Genomic DNA, 6,401 nt, shown 5'->3' on the forward strand with positions numbered 1-6,401 from the left:
AGCATGCCTGTCAAAAAAAGTTTCTTTCAAAATAAAATACAAGTCCAAGACATGAGACAAGCATTTATTTACTTGTGGCCAGCTGTCGTCTACTAGTACATCTCTTGACTAGTGATGCACTGAAATTCTAGTCGCGGAAAATTTGGGAAACACTTCTCTAACCGAACCGACCGAAACAGGATGTTATAAAGACAGAAGCAAACACCGCGGTTAGCATGCGCGCTTGTCTGGAAACGGAACAACTTGTCCGTGGACTCACGTAGCGGCTGTATTTAAATACATCTGAGCCCTAAAATGTTTTCTGAGCAGAGTTTGAGACGGAGGACATAAGTGTGTTTTATGTTTCTGTATCACGTCGACACTGTAGTTACGTGTTTTTGAATCATTAATATATACAATTTTAATGTTTTAATTTTTGTGAGAATAGTACATGATTCAGAGCCATAAATGCAGGGGACTAATAATTGGCAAAATAATTTCTTTCGGCGTTTCGGTTTTTGGCCATTTGTTTTTTTCGTTTTCAATTTTGGACAAGAATTTTCATTTGGTGTAGCCCGAGTGTAAAGTACTAGTACTATTAAAACTTTGAGTTTTAACAAGTATCATGTTTTAAGTCAACTAGTACGACTAGTGACACAAAATAGTAGAAGATTTACTAGTAGAACAAAAATTGTTTACTCGTACTACTAGTACACTCAAAATCTCACTAGTTGTATTAGTAGTACTCGTAAAGCCAAAAGATTCACCAGTAGTGCTAGTAGACCTAATGCAAATTAAGTAGGAGGGATTATTACCAAATCCAGCTCCCTGATTGGTTGTACTATATTTGAAAGCCAATGGCAAGAGTATAGCATACAGTATATTGCTTGAGTAGCATTACTTTTTGTTTCACTAGTAAAGTGTACTCGAGCACTAGTAAACCTAAATAGAGTACATGCACTTCAAATCTGAGCATTAGTAGAGCTTAACTATGGTTGATATCACTGATATTAATGTAACGCTTAAATGGATTTCCAAAATTTTGGAATGTTGGTAATGATGAACAAACTCTATGAATAAACCAAACCAGGATTTCGCTTCTTATACCAATGAAGTTGCACTTGAAAGTAGAGCCACTCCATCGTGTCTTCAAAGTGCAACACCGCTCTACTGTGATTGAAAATTCTGGCCATGTTTGAGACAGTCTGTGCTGTGAGTTGTGATGATAAGTGTCTGTTCACCTGATCAAACCTCCTCACACACTGACTGCAGGTGGCTTCGTCATTCCTGAATACATTATACCTGACCCGCTGGCATTAGAGTCAGAGATGTTTAGGATGCACCTTTACAAGAGTCAAGGTGCTGAATATTGGTCACTGTGTGCCTTCTTAAGACATTTTTAGTTGAAGGACACGTCTCTTTATGTCACATACGTGTACCTGCTTTCATTGAACCCTGACAGAATCACAACATAATCTAACCGCTAGAGCGGACATGAGCTCGTCTATAAACGGTTGCATTTACTGGTTCAATAAACAGGAAGAGATTTTAATTGTGATGTCGCTGGTTCTGATTTACAGTTCGCATAAACAGGACTGAATGATAACATAACCTAACTGCTAGAGCGGCCATGGGTTCGGCTATAAACGGTCGCATTTACAGTCCTTGGAGTCGCTGTTAGTTTACCAATAAACGGGAAGAGATTTGTCACCTTTATAATAAGTATTGACTAAGCCACTGGGAGTGAGGCCCAAGGCCAAGACAGGCTGACTTGATAATAATGTATCATGTTTTTCTGCAGTCAGTGTCTTCTCCTCGTCCTTCTCTCTCTGCTCTGTTTCAGGTGTCGTGAAGCTGATGATGGCAGTTCCTGATCTGTGGTTCATGGCTCAACTAATCTGGGACACTTCCATCTCTCTATCCTGTTCTGTTGGTCCTTCTGTCCACTAACCTCAACCAGTCGACGCAGATGGCTGCCACCTCTGAACCTGGTTCTCCTGGAGATTTCTTCCTGTTAAAAGAGAATTGTTTCTTCCCACTGTCACTAAATGCTTGTTCATGTGGCTCTTGTTGGGTTTTTTTCTTTCTTATTATGAATTTTATATTTTTGATAAGCGCATTGAGATGACTTTGTTGTAAATTGCGCTATACAAATAAAGTTGAATTTAATCCACATTATTTTTCCTGCCAGACGTTGGCAACAAGAAGGTGGGAGATCTGATGAGAATATTATCAAAGAGTTCCACTTTTCTTTATGTTTGGAGGTGGTTGCTACAGCAACAGTTAATGTGCTCTTGTGTCATCTTGAAGCATTTGGTCACAGAGTGCTTTCCTTCTTCCTTTCACATTGAAGCTATTTCCTCTCTGCCCTCCAACTCTTTGATTCTAATAAAAAGAATCAATATCAATAATGTTGGGTAACACTTTACTTGAAGTTTTATACATAAAGCTGACATTTGGAGCTATGTTGGCCTTTTTTGGGGTTAGGTAGGGATAGAAATTGAATGGGCACGGGCCACCGGAACACCTTCTACCCCCCCTCTAAGTGAAAATGAAAATAAGGCTTTGGGGTTTCAAGGGGTATCTGGGCTAGGTAGGGATATTGTGAGGAGTTTATTCTAGGGGCCTGGCTCTGGCAAGGTTAGGGTCAGAATCATCACTTCATGACACCTTATTCATGCTAATGACAGGTGTCATGTCATAATAATGTCAGCCTTATGTAATAAAACTTCAATTAAAGTGTTACCAAATAATGTTGCTTACAAAGTGGCATCATTGCAAAGTAGCAAATGTCAGGATGAAAAGAGTTAATGAGTTTAATAATACATAATTGATTTTGGCAGAGAAAGGTGAGAGGTTAGCGCGACGTGTCCACAGTGTGACACTCTGCAGGAATAATAACAACACTTTGTTTGACAGGTAATTAAGTCCAACTATCTCACAGTGCCAGCACAGGCCACATATGGCTGAAGGTCCAAAAGTCTCTCCCTGCCAATTGTCCTTGGATGTCTCCTCAGGCCGTAAAAATGAAGTAAAAAAAACTGCGATTCAGCAACATCAAATAAAGCACCCAGTTCATGTACATGAAGACCTCTGAATATGCATTTAAAAGTCACAATTAAACTCTTTTTCTGCCGTGCTCAGATGCGACCGACTGAACTTTCCTGTCTCCTCGTCCCAAAAGGACATCCTTGCACACAAAGACAGACCCACACCCTGACAAATCACCCATAGCATCATTAATGCTTCTCTCTCTCTGGCATCCGAGTCTGTAATCTCAGAACAAATCACTTTTGCGGACTGGACCGAGGCCATCAGCCACTGGGGCTGCACCATAAATCTGAATCTGGGCTCAGTCGCTGAGAGAAGTGGGAGGGAGAGGAGAGAGGCAAGTGTGGCAAGGAAGAAGAATGAGAGTTTTGGAGGAAATTGAGTTGATAGAGCTTTTTTTCCCTCAGTGGTGGCTCGACGTTCACAACCAGAGGAGAACTGAGCCACAGAAGTACAGAGACTCTCTGACAGTAGTTCTGAAGAAGAGCCTTAATCAGATATTTTCATTAATTTGTATGTTATGTTTAATGATTATTATTTTGCTTAAAGCCGGTCCCAGGACGGTTTTACATTCTGCTCGCAATGCATCATGGGATGGTTGAGTATGACTAGTGTGCCCACTGTGCATACAAAATGTCCCCATATAGTATAGATCAGGGTATTTCTTGCATGCTCAGTTTTTCAATACTATCGAATTTGAAGGCACTACATACTCATTTTGACATCAGACTTAGTATGAGCCGAACGTTAGTATGAGATTTCAAACAGTCTAAGTTTCACTTGAATCGGATCCAGATTGCGCATTTTATTGCAATTTTTCAATAACAAAAGGAGGTGCTGATACATTTGGACCTACTGTGGTTATTAAATTTAAAGTGTGAATGATCATGGTACCATGATCAGAATCACTGATCCAGATAACTGTGAATATCTGGCAAAAAGAGAATACTTGGCACTCGCTGAGCGCTCATGTTTCTTCACATTTTGGGGATAAAGTCAATTCCATTTCATTCAAATAAGCCTCGTTGATGATTTCAGACACCCAGCAACTTTTAGAAACTTTGTACATTTCTCGACACAAAAGCAGAACATTGCGCTTTGCAAATATAGAAAAGCACTAATAATAAAAGAATCGTAAATCACACAAGTCTTTGATCCCTTCCCAAAATGAGGTTTTTCATAGAAAACCTGGAACACTGTCATCCCTTTTATCAGTCTATATGTTTCAGCTTTGATGTGTTTTGCCCATTTCTGGCTGCAGGAAAGTTTCCAGTTCCTCATAAACTCTGGATAGAGAAGACCAGTGGAGTCCAATGTAATAAATTGGGATTCAACAATTTTATACAAAGAGAATAAAGTGAGTGAAAGAAAAAGAAAGTTCAACATCTAAAGTTGTTTCAGCTACAGTCTGATTACATGAACTTCTTTGTTTTTCATTGGTTATGAAAAAAGTGTAAACTGGGATGATTTCCAGTGATGAATAAACAGCAGCGTACCAAGGCTGACAGGTATAAACACAAGGAAGATTAAAGAGCACAAGGATGAGAAGAAAAGAAGGGACAAAGTTGTGGTTAAGTAATCAGTAAAGTGCCATTTCTGTAGAAAGAATAAAAGTTCATTGGCATGCTTCCATTTAGTGTTTTAACTAAGTTAACTCTGTGTAGAGTTGATTTTTCAGCTCTTAATCTTTTCTGTATTTTCTTCGTTGTAGTTCCTGTGATTTTTACCTGCTATATTTTTCTCCTTTGATTACAAACCCAGATATGAATTTTTGAAACTGACCCAGAATCACTATATTAACCTGAATCCCCTCCAGCATTTTATGGAACGTTCCATGGCAGTAGGTTATAATTCTGTCTGAATCAGTTGTTTGTCTGCTAACAGATAAACAAACACCAGTGAAAATATGAGCAATTTGCTGTTGATATGAATACAAAATTAAGGCTGAAACAGATAGTTATCTCCAATGATGCACTTCAGCTTAATTGATATCAGAGTGTGATCATTTCATACTTCAGAAATTGGGTTTTTGTAAGAATTTGATTGGAAAAAAAAAAAGCTTGTTTTATCACATGTAAATGAAAATATTATTTTGTTCTGTCATTTCCATTGGCAGCCACCAAAGTGTTGTCTCTACATTATAGAGCCTCAAAAAAACCTACAGCACACACTGAGCTCAGCACCAGATGGCAAACAGACATTTAGAAAGTAGCCGACAAACATAATCAAGCAATTCACAGAATGAAAAGCCAGAATCCTGTGATTCTCCATCAGGACGTCTAAACATGTTTGTAGAAACATTATCATCTCTAACACACTTTCAGTCGCTGCGTCACTTTTCATTACAGCTGTTGCTCTTGAATGAGTTGCAAGTCTTATCTCTTTCACAAAGTCGCTGCTGATAGTGATTTGAAGTCTGTGCAGCGACCGACAAACAAGAAGAAAAACAACATGTCTGCATTTAGAGATACAAAAAGGGACAATTAGAAAAGAGGGAGAAGTAAATTAAAGGTTTTAAATGTGTGTGTGTGTGTGTGATGCTTCACCCCCACAGATGCACAGAAACACACAAACAGCTGGTAAGAGGCTTACGCTCCACTGGCACACAGCAGATTTCCCATTAAATCCATTCTCCTCAGCTGTTATGGGACAGGAACAAGCCTCATACAGTTGTAGCCACAAACTGAACCAACATCTCTGATGCAAAGCTTTGGATTTGCTTTGATGATTTTACACTTTGGACGACTCACATCAACCAACCTTGTCTTTTGTGGCCTAGTAAACAGACCTGAGTCTGATGGATGAAGGTATTCAGATGTAGTACAAGGTCTGTGGCCTTCAGTGGAGGTCACATGATTTACTTTCACTGCAATCTTGGCAGAAGTTCCCAACCTTTTGTGTCGTGACCCAATTTTCATACTACAAATTTTTTGTGTTTGAGTGTATTAAAATCCCTCCAAAGCCTAACGTGGTACCACAAACAAACCCAGAAGCAGAAAAGCACTAACGAACCTCGAAGCAGAAACGAACCCCAAAGCACAAACGAAGCCCGAACAAACCTCAAAGCACAAACAAATGAACCCTGAAGCACAAACAAACCATGAAGCAGAAACGAAGCATGAACCACAAACGAACCCAGAAGCAGAAAAGCGCAAACGAACCCCAAAGCACAAACGAAGCATAAACAAACCCCGAAGCACAAAGGAACTTCCGAGCAGAAATGAAGCACAAACGAACCCCAAAGCACAAACGAACCCAGAAGCAGAAACGAAGCACAAACCCTGAAGCACAAACCAACCTCTTAGCAGGAATTAAGCACTAACAAACGTCGAAGCGCAAACAAACCTCAAAACAGAAATGAAGCACTTTAT

Source organism: Gouania willdenowi, chromosome 7, assembly GCF_900634775.1.
Source record: "Gouania willdenowi chromosome 7, fGouWil2.1, whole genome shotgun sequence".
NCBI classification, from domain to species: domain Eukaryota; kingdom Metazoa; phylum Chordata; class Actinopteri; order Blenniiformes; family Gobiesocidae; genus Gouania; species Gouania willdenowi.